The sequence below is a fragment of the Egretta garzetta genome, unplaced genomic scaffold (genome assembly GCF_000687185.1).
Source record: "Egretta garzetta isolate BGI_Z169 unplaced genomic scaffold, ASM68718v1 scaffold154, whole genome shotgun sequence".
NCBI classification, from domain to species: Eukaryota; Metazoa; Chordata; class Aves; order Pelecaniformes; family Ardeidae; genus Egretta; species Egretta garzetta.
The window spans coordinates 1,414,607-1,433,814 of NW_009259600.1; positions in this window are offsets into that span (position 1 = coordinate 1,414,607).

Below are 19,208 nucleotides of genomic sequence, written 5' to 3' on the forward strand. Positions count from 1 at the left end.
TAATTCACTGACCCTTGGAGACCAGACAGCACATGAAAGTCTAAATTGTATATGTAGCCTATTTTCTGCTCATTGTGTAAATTTTGGAGCTTAATCTCATAACACCAAAAGTATAAAAAAAAATCCTGATAAGCATTTCAGCACAAAGGCACATAATTCTATTCTTGTTTATAATATCCAATGATTATATAGTTAAGAAACCTATACTATGTTGGGCAAAGAAGCAAACAGCAAACAAGAAAAGTATAGACTAAGTGAGCCAATATATGGGAAGAGCTACAGGCTGAATGCCCATCTATGGAAATCTAATCAGCGCGGACTGAATACAACTCTGCCACCCAAACAGAGCATTATAGGATGCCAGCTGCATCTGCTTCCCCCCCTAGTTATTCCTATTTTTGAGCATAAACCAAGCTCTTAGGGAATAACTTCTAATAGCGTACCCAAATAAGCACTGCTGTGAGAGGTGTTATAAACCTTTAAATTGCCATTAGCTAATCAGAATCATTGTTCAGTGACCATTATCTTTTATTAAATGACCACTGAATCAGAATGCTCATACTGATTTTCAATTACAATGTAGAATAGTCGCCATGACTCAATAGCACCCATTAGCAGCACTGGGACCATTGACACAGCTGTTACCAGGAGGAAATTCAGTGCTTAAGAAGGTAAGTTAATTTCTTCTTATAGATGCTTAATTCTAGCCAGGCATATTTCAAAACAGGTTTCCTAATGGGAACTGGGGTGTAGCCACAAGCAAAAGCATGGCCCTCCTCTTCTACTTCTGCAAAGTCCCACCTCTTCTCTTTCAGAGGGACTAGAGGAGAGAGGCATCAAACATGCATGTGGAAGGGCAGAACTTCTTCCTCCATGCATGGATGCTGCCAGAGCCAGGGAGCTCCCACTTCAAGGCGAGTGCCTCCCTGGCACAGGAGCACCTTAAGAAAGAAAATACTTTTAGAAAGATTGAGCCATGATGTATTAAACCTACTATGTGATATGAAAATGCCTTTCAACTGCTATAATCAAAAATGCAATAACAAATGTTCTGGAGTTGTTCTTGCAGTGATATCAGAGAGATATTTTGTGATTTACAGTCCTAACTACGGGGTGAGTCTTTATGCAAGGGTAAATCACATCCTATGTGTATGTCCTATGAGCTCCTGTGGAGAAGTCTCTTCTCGCTTAGTGTACTGGTAAAGGTAAAATAATGAATAGCCAGGTAGCAACGAGTTAATTCTCCCAAAGGAAACAGAAGCATGTAGTTAAATACTACATCACAAATTACCATTTTTATGTCACCACCTCACCATGACTTTAGCACTAACCCGTCTCCATCTTCACACTCTCATTAGGATATAATGCATATTCATGGTCCTGATTATAGAGCCACTTTCTTGACTTGTTTTAATTGTGCATAAAGACATTGTGACAGGAGACCTGACCTTTTCAAGATCATTTTCTCTCCATTACTTTTCACAAAGCTATTAACTTGTCGCCTTCCATAAGATTGCAATAATTTATTTCCCATTAATAAAAAATTCCTGGTGCCATGCAAATTAAAATTTATTCAGCAAATAGAATTCTTTGGATTATTTTCTAATGGCTTTATATACTTCCAGCTTAGAAAGAAAAATAATATTAATGGATACAGGCTGAGTGGATAATTGCATACATTGGAGAAAAATGAATATACAACTGGTGCTGTGGCTTACTGCACACCAATTACCCAGAAGAGTTCCTTTACTTCCTTTTTCAAGAAATATATTAAATAATTTATTTCAGGGGATATCATTATAATCTTGAAATTATTCCCATTGTATAAAGGGCTTGGCAACCTGATGCACAAACAACAAATGTTGGTATTAGAAAACCCACACTAAGTAAAAATCCTTGTAAGTGTAAATGAGACTAAGGGAAGGAGTAACTTTGACAAAGTTGCAACAGTATTGCAATAGAATTTGAGAAGGATTACATGGGGAAGTGATAAACATAGTTTCTGTTTCACAGTGTTTTTCCAATAGGAATGAATTATGCTGAAATTGCGTAACATGTTAATGATAGAAAGGCTTAGGTTTTCTGAGAACTTTTCAGTTCTGAGCACTTGGTAAAAAATATTGATATAATAGGAAAACCAGAGCATCATAATTCAGCAGTACTTATCTCTTTTTTACAATTTAAAGTATGATATGTCCTTAGACTTGTTTACATAAGTTCCTATTGGGAAAAATAGCTCACGTACATTTTAAGCCACATATTAGTGATATATAGAAGCTACTGCACAAACAGATATTTCAGTGTTTAGAAGTTGGCATGAAAACAGCAAACCATGTAATAGCAGCCGTTTCAAATCCCTGACCATCTAAATGCGAGTGGTGATGATAAAACTCACTGATATGTTGTTGGAACATTTCAAGGCTGTAGAAAAAAGAAGTCACTAAACTTTCTACTTCAAAGTCACAGCAATGTGACTCTTGGCTACCTGCTCCCTCTCCCAAACAACTCAAGGCTGTTCTCACTCTGCCCTGGTGTGACTGTAAGTGCTTGCTTAGAAACTTTTTGAGAACTGCTAAATAGTGCTATACCTTGGATAGTTTGACCATGTGTAGGAAAGCAAGGTGTTGTTTAATTCATTAGCAAGATGGACTCTAACACAGAAATATGGAGAGCTGCATGGAGAGGTATGCAAGGAGAAAGGAGAAGGAACGGTTAGGGAGGGAAGCCGGGCTACAGTAAGTTTGAGCCCTGGAAGACAGATATCTAGATGTTAGAAAAGAGACTTTGTCCACAAAGTATAAGTTGCTACCAGAGTCCATGTGGACAAGCCCTCGCTGGCCTGAGCCCAATACATGTTGGGGACCAATCCAGCAGCTGGAATGTCAGAGTTGTGCTGTGGTCTGTGCCGACAAATGTCTCCTGGCAAAAATAAGCAACATCTGTGTTTGCAGGAAAGAACAGGCTGGGAGGGGGTGCTTGGCCCAGCAATAGATCCTACCTCCCAGCCTCTCTTATGCTGAGGTAGAAGAAGCTTTTTGCATGAAACCACAAGTTCACCAGCGAAAGCTGTGGTAGAAAAGAAAGTCTGAAAAAGAAAAAACAATGTATGAAAGGGCTAGAGCAGATCCAGCTCTGGAGATTTGTATTTTTGGCCAATCTCTAAGATTGTGTATGGTAAATGCATATGGTTCTGGCTTGTTCAGATGGTTGTGTAGGGTGAGGGCATCCCACATATCTGGCCCAGGGCATCTGACACCGACAACTGACTGCAACCACATGTGAACTGAGATTCCCACGCCAGTAAATGAAGCTGGCCTTGGACTGGGATTCCCATTTCAATGGATTTAGTCTCTAGTCTCTCTGTAGGGAAGTTCTAACTTTTGCCCACACTAAGCTGTCTGTCATCAGCAAAGGCACACTCAACTGTCTCTACTCAGTAGCAGTTTGTGGCTGGAGGACATTTTTAAGAACTCATACCAAAAAATACTGAATGATTTGATGACCTTTTAATACATACACAGATTTCTTAGGAAACCTTTTGAGGTCTGCTGGGATATTTATTGTAAGTATATTCATTAATCAAAATAAACATGGCCTTCTGGTTAAATCTGATTTCTAAGTAGAGGATGAATGAAATTCAAAGAATAAAATTAAAAATGCAGAATAAAAATTGGAAAATGGAAGCTTAAGGTATAAGATGTCGACAATGTTCATGAACCCAGAAACAGGAACAGCAGCTGAATTTCTCACTTATGATAAAAAAAACCCTCACAGGAATAGCAATCTACAATCTAAATGAGTTTATCATCCTGTTACTGCATTAGACCTGGAAAGCCTTTTTTTTTTTTTTTTTAAAAATCTTGATGTTTTAATTTTGTGATAGGGATTCTGAGACAGCTGAGTTGCTTTACAGGATTTTTTTTATTTTACCCTTACATCTCTAAGTTCATGGTAAAGAATAAGTGACTAAACTATGCAATGTTCCCAGTCCTTTAAATATATAAAACTAGTCATCACATAGACCCCCTTTAAATTTTGCCTTAAAAATGTCAACTTTGAATTCATTACAAAAACCAGGTTTAAGCTTGTGATTTATCTCAACACAGGTTAAAAAACTGTGTTGGTTTTTTTTTCGGTGGCTTGTACTTATTCAGACCCCACTTTCTTTTTTTCTACCTTAACATACCTAATTGAGTTTGCTACCCCAAGCCCATGTTTTATCCCAGATGTTCTGATACATTTTGATTTCACAGTCAGACCTAACTTCGACATTTTGTACACCTACAAATCTCCTAAGGATACTTCCGTAGTGTAACACAAATGACAAACATTCAATAAAAGAAAAAGCATTCCAATCCATTGTAGCTATTCCTTCACTGACATAAATTACTTTCACAAGTTCAGAGTGGTCATTACTGATCCCTCAATACTTACCAACAGTAATCACACTGATGTGCATAAGCACTGCAGAAAATTAATTACAGTTTGTCTTTCATAAGATTGATGCCTCATTGCTATTAATAGGGTATCAGTACTTTAGAAGGCAGGAAAGAATGGTTTAAACATGCAAGCTGGTACATGTTGAATAATAGGGCAAGGTCATTTCTAGTGAAAAAGTTATCATAACCTTCTCTGTTGATAGGTCTTTGCTAATAAGGACCAGATTTGTACAGATGCTCAAGATGTCTGGAAAGATTTGGCATTTCCTTGTGCAATCGCCTGCATGTAGCCACAAGACTTATCATGAAATAGTTACATTAGGGATTTGAGGGGAAGTTGGAATAATTCAACTACCAATTTAGGCTGCGTTTGTATCTGAAAAATTACAAATTTAGGACTTGGGAAGAAAAAGCCACAAAATGTTTTCCCTCATGAAAAAAGATGAGTGAACATGGACATTTTTGTTTGCTTTCACAGGAACTTTGAGGGATTCTCAAAAAACCCTAAATCAAATATTGAAATATTTATCTTAGTGAAAAAAAAAGCCAAAGTGTTTACACAGAGGTTTTTTTCCATTTCACTTTTGTAGGAAAAAACCTTTTTTTTTCAAAAGCATTTGTTAGAGGGCTTTATATCACATTGTCATAGTCCACTAACCCATGCTGTCCTCTCCCTGAGCACCAACATTTCAAGCAGCAAAACACATTGGACCAAGTTTGTATTTGGGGCAACTTTGCCCCAGTGTTGAAATAAACAGAGATACACTGGGGATTAACTGGATCTGGTTTGTCTACCACCAGCCAAACAGTTTAATTTTTTGACGGTCAACAGTATGCTATATTTATTACAAGAATACAGCTCTTACTAAATCATTGCATCAGTTGTGTTTCCTCACACTGGCCATTAAACTGAGCTTTGTAACATTGCAAAGAAAATCTTTATATCCTGGCCTAGTTAAGTGGTCTAAGCAAACACGATGTGTACCTATTTCACAAGGCAATGTAATGTAAAGATGGGGCTCTTGCTCCCCTTTACTTGTGCAGATGGGTATATTTTGCATGCCTCCCACACATCTCCATCCAAATGCACAATATGGATGTTTTATCTTTCACAACAGGAACCTTCTGTTCACAGATATGTCAACATTCCTGAGAATGTTTCTGAATTTTGCAGGATGGGACCCTACCTGAATACCAGCTAGTTCGTCCTATGACACTGATATGGTACAGAGAGGAAATTCAGCTCTCCAAAATAGCCCTAATATTCTATATGATTATAAAATTTAAGAACCTAGGAAGAATTGCTCTCCTTATTAACACGAATATGAGTTTCAGCATTTACTTTGAGTGAGCCAAGATTTACTCAAATCTTGATTTTACAGCAAATCATTTATATGCATATTTTATATCTATCTACTCAGTGAGATATGGTATCTTACATATAAAGCTGACCTTATTTTCTCATTTGCTAAGAAGCTGAAGTTTATATCTGCAAATGATCATATGCCACATTTGTTGAGTTGCTTCTGTTCGTTTTTTGAGAAAAATACAAGCGTGCCCTTTTTTTTTTTTTTAAGCACGTCACTAAGAGGAGGATGCACCTAACAGCAGGTCTGGTGTAGACAGTATCTTTTATAATGTTCTGATGCTGCCATATCAAAGGTTTGTCATTAAAAGCAAGCATACTATCAAGTGGGAAAGCAGACTTATATTGCAATTATTTTCCTATTAGCTGCTGCCCATTGCTCCTGACAGGTATAAATTAGATCTCGCTAGGTTGCCTACAGATTAATGAGTTCCAAAATTGGCATTTAATTGTTTGGGAGTAAGAGGCAGAAAAGGAAGGTATCTGCAAAAAATCTTTATCCACCTGTGATTAGAAGATATTCCTTTTTCTTTCTGCTTTTCCTTTCTCCCCTGGCATCGCTTGGGTGATAACTGACACTTCTATCAGAGGATTCCTTTCGACGCAGCAGAAACTTGCAGCTGAGGCAAGGCCAGAATTAATAATCTGCGTGAGCAAACACACAGCTGCTGTTTGTGGAGAGAGATTCTATTAACGAACAGTGAATTCTCATAATTAGCTGAGCGGTTTCTGCAGCTGCCTGCCTGACCCCAGACTACACAAATTGTGGGTGGTGTTCGGCCTCTAAATCAATCTTACCTAATTACTATAAGCATGTTCCTCCAGTCCTAATGACTGGGGGGTGTGAGGAGGGGGGGATAGACATTTCCTTACCCATTCAAATGTTCCTCTTATTAGATTTTCCTTTGTGCCTAAATTCATATTTTTTCTATTAGCATTTCTAAGGGTATACAGGTGTGGTTACAAATCAGAAGCACAGAAGTATAATTCATGTCCTACAACCATGTGCCAGTGTGTGTCTGCTTTGCAAACAGCAGCAAAATGTGTGCTTGTTGGAAGCATCTGCCTTGCTTCAATTCACAAAACATAATTTAAAGCACACATGTCTGTCTGGATTCAAAGCCTTTTCTCTGCCCTGTTTCCCTCCCCCCCAAATTAATGTGACAAAAAACGGAAAATCATGAATGGTTGTGCCTTCGTCTGAAGCACAGTTACTTACTACTGTGTCATCACGTGGTGCCTGAGAAGACAAGCGCATTTGTCACTTGGGAGCAAAAAAAAGGGATGATTTTCACTGACAGCCCCCTGCTCAGCGAGGGGCTTCGTCTTCCCGAGCTGGGGTGGAGCAGGGAGCCAAAGGGCTCACCCTCGCCGGGCTGAGCAGACCTCGGGGCACCTCCACCTGCGGCAGCGTGTCGGAAAACACAGCTGCGGCCAAAATGTGTCCTCAAGACGTGGTGCTGTGGGAGGAGAGGCTGGCGCCCGCCGCCAGGCCAGCATCTGGGTGGTAGCAGCGCTCTTTGGCATAATTTATTTCTGTTAGGGGAATGCTGGCCGAACATATTCCCAAATAAATTAGATGTGTGGGTTATGACTAATTTGCCCTAGAAAAAGCAGTCTCCAGAAACACGTCCTTGACCCATCCCCATCCTTTTTCTGCCCATGTACCCTCATAAGCAAAGACTCCTTTTGTCACTAACAGTGGCTCCTCCCCGATGGTAAAATATACTGCTGATGTCTGCAGCCCTTCCCTTCTTGGGAGCCCCAGGTCTTCAGCTTCTCCTTTGGTGCCCTTTTAGGGATTTGACTTGTTATCAGCTTCTTCCATCAGAATTAGCAACACCCAGAACATCTGTGTCCTGGGCTCCTTTTTTTGTTTTAGCCAAAAGTAGGATCTGGGTAAAATCATTAAGGGCCTGAGAGTAAGCTAGCTGAATCTGATTTGGTGTTGACCTAGGCAGTAACTGGATGTGGTTACTGTAACATTAGATGTTTGGTATAATTTTGGGACTTAATTAATTTAGGAACAATGCGCACAGAAAGTAAGTTTGAGTGAAGCTTTATGACTTGCTGGAAATATTCACTCTCAGGAGCTTTTATGTAGAGGTGCCAATTTTACAGGTACAGCATTACTAGCTTGTTTGGTCATTTTCTAAGATTGATCAAGCAATATCTCCCAAGAAGGACACTGAGGTGCTGGAGCATGTCCAAAGAAGGGCAACAAAGCTGGTGAGGAGCCTGGAGCACAAGTCTGATGAGGAGCAGCTGAGGGAACAGGGGTTGTTTAGCCTGTAGAAAAAAGGAGACTGAGTTATTGCTCTCTACAACTGCCTGAAAGGAGGTTGTAGCGAGGTGGGTGTTGGTGTCTTCTCCCAAGTGACAAGTGATAGGATGAGAGGAAATGGCCTCAAGTTGTGCCAGGGCAGGTTTAGATTGGAAATTAGGAAAAACTTCTTCACTGAAAGGGTTGTCAAGCACTGGAATGGGCTGCCCAGGGAAGTGGGTCGAATCCCCATCCCTGGAGGTATTTAAAAGATGTGCAGATGTGGTGCTTAGGGACATGGTTTAGAATCATAGAATCATAGAATGTTTAGGGTTGGAAGGGACCACTAGTGGTCATCTAGTCCAACCCCCCTGCAGTGAGCAGGGACACTGCTAACTAGATCAGGTTGCTCAGAGCCCCATCCAACCTGGCCTTGAATGTTCCCAGGGATGGGGCCTCCACTACCTCTCTGGGCAACCTGTTCCAGTGTTTTACCACCCTCATTGTAAAAAATTTCTTCCTTACCTCTAGCCTGAACCTACCCTGTTCTAGTTTAAAACCATTTCCCCTTGTCCTAACACAGCTGGCCCTACTAAAAAGACATTCCCCATCTTTCCTATAGGCCCCCTTTAGGTACTGGAAGGCCGCAATCAGGTCTCCCTGCAGCCTTCTTTTCTCCAGACTGAACAAGCCCAACTCTCTCAGCCTGTCCTCATAGGAGAGGTGCTCCAGCCCTCGGATCATTTTTGTAGCCCTCCTCTGGACCCGTTCCAACAGTTCCATGTCCTTCTTGTGCTGAGGGCTCCAGAGTTTAGTGGTGGGATGGCAGGATTAGGTCAATGGTTGCACTTGATGATCTTAGAGGTCTTTGTTCTTTTCTATGTAAAAGATGGTATTTTTGCTGTGATTATACGTATTAGGGTACCGATAGTTAAGAACCAGATTTTCACCTGCTGGTGAGGGTCAACCTTGCTGTCAAGGGCACAACTCCAACAACAGTGTTATACCAATGCAGAATGCAGCATCACAAAAACCAGTGGCAGTGTGGGAGGGCAAGGAACAACTTGCAGGATGACCAAATTATATAGAGATACAAGCACAATACATTTTTCACAGCACTAGCTCTTGTGATCATTAAATGTTAGTATGTCAACAGAGAAAATCTCAAATAGATTCATTATTCACATTATTTATAGATAACTTTATGAATTATTCTTCCTTATAAACTGTTAGAAACTCTGATAACATCCAATACTTGAAATTTGAGATCTAGATTTAATTTGTCACTTTCACAAATAATATATTTTTTGTTTCCATGTTGATCGGTTTATCTTGGAACTGACAGACTGAATTTCACATTTTGAATGTTAAGACCCAGAACATAACTTGAAATTAATTTGGGTGAAACAATTAGAAGCTGTGGTTTATACTTTCATTTTTGCAGGTTCCTGTCATGGCTAGTAAAGCTCCTGAATTTTTATACAAAGTGGAAACTGTAGGATCACAGGAACATCAGATCTATTTCTCAGAAAGATGTGTATTCTTAGAAATATTTTCTGAGGAAACAACAATTAAAATAATTTCCTGTGACACATAATGTAAAGAATTAAAATATATTACACTGTCAACATCTCTTCTCCAGCTAAAGAGAATGAACTGAATTTTATATGTAGAATCTTTCTGGAATCAATGTGAAAAAAATGTTTTTATTTGTCCACTCAACTGCAATGCTTCAGCTTCTTTGTATTCATGATGAAGAAAATTCCATGCCACGTAGCTTAACAACTAGTTCTTTAGTGCCACTTGTACCAGGTAATACTACACCAGAAAACCAAAATCAAACAACCCCGAGCCCTGCGTTAAGATGTTGACAATATAAAGACCAGTCTGTATACTGCACTCCAGCAGCCCAGCCGAATTTGGCCCTCTAGATCATCTTACTTGCCTACTACAAACCCTACTGATGATAATACTCCCAGTCTTGGAAGCACAATGGGACAACAAAATTTGGTTGTAACAGTTGATTGGGATGTTACGAGGTAGCTTCAGTAGGTAAGCAATAAATGGAGAAATAATGCCTGCCTGTGCATGTTGTATGCTGCACGTTAGCAATACACAATAGATGCTGTTTCTGTCTGTTTTCCTTATTTTAACATATAGGCTTCTTTTAATATTAACAGTCAAACACTGCCTGCAATATACTCTGAAGATGCACATCTGTTGCAATCTACTGTGTATACAGAATGTAGCCTCCACAATAAATCTTTTAAAAATAGGACATGTCGGTCCAAATAAACAAGCAGGAGCCCAGCTTCTTACAGGGAAAAGGACAATCTTTTTCCATTAAATTTGTGTATTAAAGATACTGCATTTCCTATGTCAGTTGGGAGAAAGTCACAAGGCATTTAGATCCTGTCTTATAACAACAGGAAAAGGAATAAAACAGTCTTTCACAACACCCCAAACAATTTGTTCTCATAGACAAGGTACTGCAGGGCACTCTCATCACAAAGCCTAGCAAGCAAATAAGGATTTGTGGCAGCAATAAGGGGCTTGTTCTGTATCTGTAGTCAATAGACACACTGAATGTTCAAAATAGGGGAGGTATGGATAAAAATAAAAAAAAAAACAATGCACAAAGCAAAATCAAAAATAAACTCATAAAAATATTAGGAAAAGAAGACAACAGAATCATCTAGCTAGGAATATGGTACTGACTAAAGCACCTGAAAGTTATTCATCTCTGAAGAATCTGGTGTTGAACCATTGACCAAAGTCAATGGGAGAAAAAAAGGTCATCTTTTCACCACTTTACCCACAGGAACAACTCTAGGATATATATATATATCCTAGCATAACAGAACAGTCACTGGTCCTACCTATACTAAGAGAGGAGCTCTTATGCTGTTCATATAGTCTAGTCCCGAATCCCCTCAAAGCATTGGACATTTTTCCATGTAAGGCCCACATGCTCATAAATATTAAAAGGTTTTGTTTTCTCTTATCCTTTTCAAACTTCCACAGCCATTTTTATTACTACAGTCACCTGAGAGTGGCTGGAGTCTGAGGGCAGAATTGTCTTCTGCCAGGGGGGAAAAGTAGAACAATAAAAAACCCAGTAGCATCTCCCTTCTGGAGGAAGTTATCCTTCAGCCAAAGGGAAGCCGACCTGTGCCTGATGCCTGTGCTCAAAGGCAGAGTGATGCCTGCATCCCTAGAAATAACAGTCCCAACTCACCAAACAACCCAGCCCAACTTTTATAATACCATGGACGTTGCAGTCTTTACCATCTTTTCTTTAAAGAATGGGAAAGATTTTCCAGCTTTTTTTTTCCATGGCCAAAGCTAGCCTGGGACCCAGCTGTGTAAAGAAGGAGGTCATGCCAAGCTTTTGCAGCTCAGCTGATGGCAGGAGCCCAGCACAGGTTCATGCCAAAGGGTTTTTCTGGTTTTCAAGCCCTCTTGCCAATGAAGTGGTGGGAGACCTCTAATAATCCTGAGAAAAGCAGCCCAAGGGAGTGGAGAGGCAGCTTCTACAGCAGGGTTGTGTGGGGAGACTGGGTTTTGCAAAAAGCTGGGGCCAGCTTAGAAGGGATAAGAAAGATCAGGGAAACAACAGGTTACCAGCACTGTGTAGTTTAATAGTAGGCAGCTGTAAATGAGCAAAGTGGCTAGATTAACTCATACCCTCTTGTCCATATTTCAGCATACCTGGGGCTGCATACCTGGGATCAGCATACCAGTTTGATCCATGCAGCTATTTATTCCCCTGGGAACTAAACTACATGAGCCTATGAAAAAACATGGGTTCAGATCCATAACCCTCTACAGCTTGGTTCACATTAAATTGTCAGTCTCTTATTGTATCTATTTACAGAACTTGTGTTTAGATTGTCATCTGTTCCACAGCAAAAGCGTGTCTTCTCCGCAGAAATCCAACGCAATCAGTAGACCTCAGTAAAATCACCTGGCAGGACAGACTGGAGATAGTCTCCTAAGGATCTGCAGTCTAAACATCTGAAAAAAACCCTCAAACCTTAAGTTTTGGACAATGGAATAGTGTGTTGTCTACATGTTATGCTTTATGTTAGTCTCATCCTCCAAGGAGGCTGAGAGTGGTGGTCACAGTTCTAGGAGCTGCCTAACAGGCAAACAAGGGCTCAGGTGGCAGCAGATCTGCATTTTCTGAACTGGACCCTACTACTCAACCAGAAGTGCACTATTGTGTGAAATGGACCTTGTTTTATCAAAGAACCAACACCTTTCAATAGTTATGACTGAAAATCAAAGCTGAATTCCCTCACAGTAATACCTACTTTGAGAATATATGTACTTCATACATATTGTTTTTAAACAGAATGGGATGAACAATATTCGTGTGGGGCTAGAAATACCAACAACATGAGATTTTTATGTTGGAGGATTACTTCAACATTTTGTTTATCAAGTTATCTTGCTTGTTAGTGTGGTCATATTTTTCTAATGAATAGTTGACACAATACACAAATAACACTTTATTTTTTTTCTGGATGTCTCATTACAAATGCTTACTATTTAAAGTGTGCAATTATAGAAGTTTTAACCAAAAATATTTTTTTAGTAAATACTCAACCATACACATCCTATACTTTATCGATCCAGCTACGACCAGTTAATAAAGTTGCCTACTGTCACCTGAATGAATAACAGTGGGAAAATCTGAAATTTTGGTTGATCCTACCCTTGAAAAATGACTCTTGGAGCACACTGGATGCAGGAAGAAATCTCTGATGTTTGGATCATGCTTTCCTCCATCTTTGCCACAGAAACACAGGAGAAGGTGGGCTTGATGCCAAACCCTGAAGTCCTGGATCACTGTTAAGAGTTTTCTGCTGTTCTTTTCTGCTCGATGACTACAGTGATCTGCTCCCTGTCTACAAGCGGCTCACCCCCTTCAAAAGCATGTGTATGAACCTCCAACAGTCAAAACAAGGGCATAGCAGGGCGGATTTCAAAGCACATACAGGTGTACATGTCTACATTTGTGTTATTGCTTTCAACAGAAATATAGGCAATTTCAATTGAAATATAGGCAATTCAAACTACATGTCTAGCAGTACCATCTTTAGGTACATTTTCACTCTTAATAACCTGCCCCTAAATCTCCAGTGTAACAAAGTCTCTTGATGTGTACTTACCTCAAACAAGTAAGAGGACACCTTTTTCTATAGGATTATTCATATTTGAGTGCTTTGTTGGTCTGGGGCCTCAGATCCTTGTCCTGTAAAAGGCTGCATTTGTGACACCCAGAGAATAAGACACAGTCATAGCAGCTGACACACTAAGTGCATGGAGCCAAAGCAAGCTGTGGCTGGAAGGGACCTCAGAGCTTGCCCAGTTGCTCATTCAGTCCCAAGGGAGGAGCAGCTGTACCTAGAGCATCCTTGGCAGGTGTTTATCTAACCTGCCCCCAAAACCTTCTGATTACAGAACACCACAGTCTCCTCAGACTCCTCCTCTAGTTTTAGCACTGGAAAATTCTTCTTAATGTCTAATCTGGATCTTTCGTGCTGCTATTTACTCTTCTTGTCCTAGTGGTCTCTGCCCCATACTTGAGTACCAGAATTCCCCTCAAACTCCCTCCGGCAAAACTAACCCAAATCTTTTCAGCCTTTCCTCCCAAGTCATGTTTTTCAAAGGTTTTATAATTTTCATCTCTCTCTCTTGTATGGTCTCCAGCTGGGTTAAACTCCTACACCAAGATGCCCAAAAGCAGCCACGCTACTCCAGCAGAGACTTTTCCAGTGGCAAGGAGGATGGAAAGATCACTTCAGCTGTCTCCCTATATATATATACTCTTATTTATAAAACTCAGTGAGACACGTTTGCTTTTTCTGCAGTAGCTGAACAGTTGACTCACATTCTGTTTATAAGCCAGTGCCATCCCCAGAGCATTTTCTGCAGAGCTACCGCGAATCAGCTGTTCCTGAAAAAGCCGCACCAACTCTTTCTTGTACTTCTGTTTTCTCCCCAGTCCATAGAAACAGTTCATTTGATTATTTGTTTCAATGTTTTGTAAGAACTGAAGTTGAGATGATGGTCTACACTTAACAGCAGGCACCAGCTATACCCATTTGCTGCTATTTTGACAATATACCCATTTCTAAAACTATAAGCAGAGCTTGTGTCTTTTCCTCCAGATTTTTAAGTATCCTAGCGTGAAGCCCATCAGACTCAGCTGATCTGAAAGCATCTAATGAGTAGTCTCATCAACGCCAATGAGATGCATGTGCTCAAAGTTAAGCCTGTACTCAAGTGCTTTGCTGGACCAGGGCCAGAAAGCTCAGCACTTTACAGCATGAAGCTGCTCTAAGTTTTCATGATTGGCAATGGTAATAATACAGGAAATACGGGACTACCCAAAGAGGATGTGTCCACACCTTACATGGCTCAGGCACAGTGTAAGAACATTCAAGTTATACAGCAGTGCATCGAACCTCTTCTAGGGAAAATGTGAAGCTATTTTTCAGGTCAGGAAGAATGATCAGACTCACTATTTTTAGAAAAAAAAAAAAAAAAGTCTCTGCATCACCTATTACCCCAGAATTATTACTGAAATAGTAGCCCTTTCTTGCATCTCCGTGATGCAAAGACCCTGTTAAAAATGCGAGAAAACAAACTAGTATAACAGCATTTTGTGCAGCAGCAACTCTGGTAATAAGCAAGTAAAAGGATTGTGGTTTTGAAAGGGCTGCTGAACTGTTTGTGGGAAGTCCTTGGATTTCTGGGCCACTTAATTCAAGGCCCATATCTGCCACAAAGGTAACAGAATCCAAGTGTAAATTTTAATAATTGCAGCAGTGATTACTTTTAGTTCTTGGCAGTTCATTACTGACTGCACAATTCCAGAGGCTCTCGTTAAATGGTCCATGGAATGAATCAGGCATGGAATTAACCTATTTTGAGTTCCCTGAAGCTTATGTCCCATGAAGGAGCATTCACATACCTCTCTTGGGGCCAATCCTGAAAGCCCTTCCTCATACGAGTAATCCTTACCCACACCAGACTGCTGTTGACTTCAGTGCCAGCGCTTGTGCTAGCAAAGGCTGCACTCATGAGTAATCATTTGCAGGATTGGGTGCGTGGTTTTCATGTTCCATTTGACAAAAGCAAATTACTTGTGGGCACAGTCCCAAGTCTACATGAAAAATTACACTTAGTTGTTTAAAAAGAAACAGCATTTCTGTTACGTTCTTTCTTCCTTTCTAATTGCAAGCACATTTGTGCTCTGTCCTAACGGAGGCAAATGCCAGCGAGATTGGGTGCAGTGGTTGTGAATCATTATTAACTGCACAGCGCTGTTCAGATGCCAGCTGTGATGATCCGTGGTCTGTCTGCTAGAATTCCCTAGGGAAACAACATCTGGGAAAGGGTAAAGCTAAACAGGGGGCTAATAACTATCAAGAATTTCTTTCTCATTTTTTAAAGCTTCCCTTTTCAAACATTTTGCTTAAAGAAAATCCAAGAGAAATTCTATTTTTTCCCCCCACATTGTTTCTTTTAGTCTAAAGCCTGCAAGGATGAAGAGAGAATCCTGCTGGGTTCCAGCCACCTTCCTTTACTGCTGAAGTCAGCAACAGACTCGGAAGATAACAGTATACTGTGCCCTGGGTGGTCTTAGGACTATCCATGCTATGGCATGACATGCTGTCCATATGTCTATAAGCTGTTCATGGCAGTGCTCACGGGCAGTGGGTGGATGCTGGAAGCTGCACGATGGGCCCAGACACTCTCTTCAGCACAAAGAGCTTTAGGGCTGAGCTGGTGTAACTGAAAGCAAAACGGATCCCAAAATTCACTGTCCGAATGGGCTCCTCTACATTGCTATGAATAATATGTGTGTGTCTTCTCAGCACCTTTAATGTGTGACCTTTTGAAATCAATTTTAAAATTGCAACTGGGAGACTGTACAGTGGTATTATCTCTATGGAGAACAGCACCAGTGCTTTATAGATAAGCTGCTTGGTTCATTTTTTCTTCTATGTCTTTTTTGGTCAGCACCTGATTAGGACCTGACAAAATTATCTGATATTTCTTATATGAAAAATATAACCAAACCCTCCTCTATTTCTGTCAAAGACTGGGTCACTGAAAGTTTCAGTTCATTTAAAGAAAGCAGTAGTGGGTCTAAATTAATAATTTCCTGCATTTACTGCAGTAAAATCTATTCAGACAGTGAAGTCTTTTTCTTTTTCTTTTTTTTTTTTTTCCTTTTCTTTTCTTCCTGTAGTGTACCAACAGGTGTAGAGTTAAAATAGAAACCAGGTGTCATGCGAGCTGGTGCTATACCAAACTACTTCTCATAATTCTTCAACAGTAACTGGTCTGGGCCAGCGATGTCTCCATTTTATCTTAGTGGAAAGATCATGTTAAGTCAGATACTATAATAACTTTTTTTCTCTGGAAAATTATGACTCAAACAAGACTGGAAAATTAATTTTCATAATTCAAATTTAGATCACCAAAAGAATAAAGATCGGGGCTAATCTTTTAAAACCTCTCTCCAATACTTGGTGTTTAGCCCTGAGTGTAGAAAGCCTCTACTCAAAACCTGCAGACCCAGTTATTTCACTGGGATGTCTTAGGTGACCTGAGGATTTCGAAGAATGTGATAGCAAAGGCGCATGCTCAGGGACACGGTTTAGTGGTGGGATGGCAGTGTTAGGTTAATGGTTGGACTTGATGATCTTAAAGGTCTTTTCCAACCTAAACGATTCTATGATTCTATGAAACCCTTGCCTAGGCGGTATCGAGGTGAAGCCTTTTCCACGCTTTTGGGACACACAATTCAATTACCTGCTACCGCTGAAGACATGGCATCAGCTAACTAACAGCAAACCCAGCAGAGAAGCTGCCACTTATCTTTCTGTATTAAACCTTATCATATAACTTTTTTGGAGCATTTAATTTTTGTAAAGCTTTTAAAACACCTCAGGCATTTGAGGACTTTCACAGCATGTTAAGTGTGAAAAAAAGCAGCGTCACAGAAGCAGAATATCCGTGGTAAGGCAAGAGTCTCACTGTGTAGTTTGACATGAGTCTCCCCAAACACGTGAAACCAGAATGTAGGGACCTCCTGGTCCAGCTTCCTGCTCTTCAGCAAAGGTTTTGTTCAACCCCTTCACAAACGTGCAAGGTTCACCCTGGCAGTGGCTAGCTTTTCCTCCCTCAGACTCCAGACTGAAAGGCTATCCCAGAGTCCGCTGGTTTTACTAGCTGGAATTTATGCATACGCTCCTTCTTCCATGGCCATGTATATAGTGCTCATGTCATAAATAACTAGAGAGCAGACGCAAAATCAATATGTGGAAAGGTAAGGCTTAAAATGTAGTATAATGTTTTAATGATCCCACGTAGGGCAATAAAGAGGTCTAGCTCTGAAGAGGGGACAAGGTAACCAGAAACTTTGCTCTTCCAAAAAAGCAAGGCGCTCAGAACGCCCGATGCTGAAGCGGAAGACAATCCAAACCAGATTGAGATTCACAGAGGCTCAGCGATAGATCCGTCAAGCCCAGTCATGCATGCAGCCAGCCCCATAAACAACCTCTAGGTATCATTTTTGTTGGAGTGCAGCCACCAGCTGCTCTGAGCCGACAGCGACCCCACGGCGAGGCTCTGCTGCTGACCTCCGATGCTTTAATTCCTCTGCATGCATATTTTAACATTATTACAAAAGGTTTCATTTACAATTCACAGGCTGAGCAACAATGAGTACATTTCGTGGAGGTCAGCCTCAACCATTCCTCCTAGTGATGGAATTATAGTTTAAACAGCTGGAGCACAGTCCCAGGAGGGACACTGGGATATGGTTCCTTTACAGCAGAATAAATCCATCAGGCATATTTCATGTGTCTGATAACATTAATAGATATCAGGGCTATTTAATATTTAATGAACTCACTTCGAGGTTGTTTACTAGGCAAGGAGCAATCAGAAAGGTGATCACAGCCTTTTGATCTGTAACGACAACAACAAAACCCAAATCTCAGCCAACTGGGCCAGCCTCCCTCTCTCCCCTCTCCCCTCACCCTCCTGCTGCCTCTCTGAGCCCTATCAGAAGAAGCTGCCTCGTGCATGACCTGTTTTGGCTTCAAAACGTGCAAGAGTGGTTTTAGTTTCGTGGTTCAAAAGTTAATCATTTCCATGTTTCCCACAATTTAATAGAGATGCCAGAAACTGTCAAATAGCTTTCAGTTTAGTGATGGAGAAAACAGGAAAGGAGAGACAACTTGCAGAGGCATAAAGCAAACAGTGTACCACTAACAGGAGCCAGAATGAGCCTGGGTGTGCTAATGAATGTTATGTCCATTAGCACAGAGATATCACTGAATGTGAGCTTTGGCAGTGACTCCCTGTACAAATGGCCTTTGGTCTTAATATTGCCATCATATGTTTCCTTTTTAATTTTGCTATAATACCCAGTTTATCAGAGATTAGAGGAGTTCAGCTGAATACCAGCTTGCTTTTCTTTCTTTCCTCTCTTTTATGTCCTTATTTTTAACATACTTTATCGAATTTGCTATGACTGGGGAACTAGGATGAATTGATTATAGAGGAGATGTGTGTTGACATCTACCTCTTATTCAGAGGTTTCAGACACATCTTTAGTTGCAGAGGATTTTTTGAAACATTTAGGATTAATTTTCTCTGTGTCAGAGCAAGTGTGAAGTAGCAGGCTTTTGAAGGTGAAAGATGTAGAACCTGCTTCTCAGTGGGATAGCCCCAACCAGAGTGAAGAGGAGCACAAAAGAGAGAGGCTATGTTCCTGCAGCGTATGAAACAGAAACTGCAGCTCAGCCATTCTGGAATCACTTGGGTTTGGGGTGAGCATGCAAGTCTACGCATGCAGATTCATTGAGATCATTAAAAAGTCTACTCCAGCCCCCAGGAATGGCCTATACTCACTTAAATGTACAAGCCTATGATGCGAGTCATCCCACTGACACCACTGGCCTTGGCCAAGGCAGGTATGAAGAACTCTGACTCCGTGTGTTCATGAAAGGTATGGAAACAACAAATACCTCCATACGAGGCATCAGCAAGATCCATGTGTCCATCTCATCACCTTCATACAGAGGACCTGAATTCAAACTGGAAAGGT